Raw genomic sequence first — 1,136 nt, forward strand, 5'->3', positions numbered from 1 at the left:
TCCAAGGTCTATAAGTTTTTGGAAAAAAACAATCTGTAACAATCCAAACAACAACTAACAAGAAGAAATAGAAGGATCAGCTATAGCTGTCACTGTAACAAGAAATTATTTTAATGTCCAGAAAACATTTACAAAATAAATCATAATCACAGAGAAGGAGGATTGGGGGAAAGCTTCAGGAACAGATCTGCAGTCACCATGTAGATCTTCTTTGGCCCAAATCCACAATGATTTTATGCCACCTACTGCAGTCTGATTTATGCAGGTTCTTCACCAGGTTAAAACTAAGGCTCTGTTTGATTTGGAATTTGAGAATAAGTTGTGAGTCCAAAATTGATTATTGTACTCAAAATTAAACAGAACTTTGAGACCAATAATCAGTTTTGGACTCACAGTCGGTTCTCAAAATCCAAAACAAACAGGAACTAAATTTGTGTATGCATGGAATCCATGCCGGAACGACACATGTTTTAGACTCTGATTTGTTAGAAAATAAATATCCACATGAGAATATGGATAAGGACAACAACATGAGAAAGGATAATGAATCCACAGTTCAAAAAATCCAGCCAAGACATGGATACAGCAACCCATATCCATGAGATTCAACAATATGTAAGAAGAATGATAGATAATCAATGAAAGTACCAAATATTTGAACAAGACAGTTCAACAAACATAAGTACCAGAGTACCAGTATTGATATCATATAGGCCATGTTTGGCAACCTTGAAAAAATATTCCATGGAATATTTGTGGGTCAATTATGAGAGATAGGCGGCAGAGGGACAAACTTGAGAGGCTGGGAGTGAGGGGAGCATGAAAAAATACTAAAAATCAGGAGAACAACACCAATTTTAAGTGGATGTTATTTTTTTTCCACTATTTTTTAGGGATTGTCGATGCTCCTCTCCACTCCCACGAATTCAAATCTCTCTTCCCCTCCCCTGCCCCTTCGGCCCACGGTTATTCCACGGAATAATTTTTCATGATCGCCAAACATGGCCATGGTGTCAGAAACTGAATGCTCAGCCCATGAAAATAGCTAGGGATTAGAGATCTAAACTAGAAGCACATTTCTAACCAATATCAATAGTTGACTCTGATTAAGAATATTTGCAATTCTACTGTAAGCA

The sequence above is a fragment of the Tasmannia lanceolata genome, unplaced genomic scaffold, assembly GCF_043159265.1.
Source record: "Tasmannia lanceolata isolate RefF3 unplaced genomic scaffold, GAP_Taslan_0.1 ptg000037l, whole genome shotgun sequence".
Classification (NCBI taxonomy): domain Eukaryota; kingdom Viridiplantae; phylum Streptophyta; class Magnoliopsida; order Canellales; family Winteraceae; genus Tasmannia; species Tasmannia lanceolata.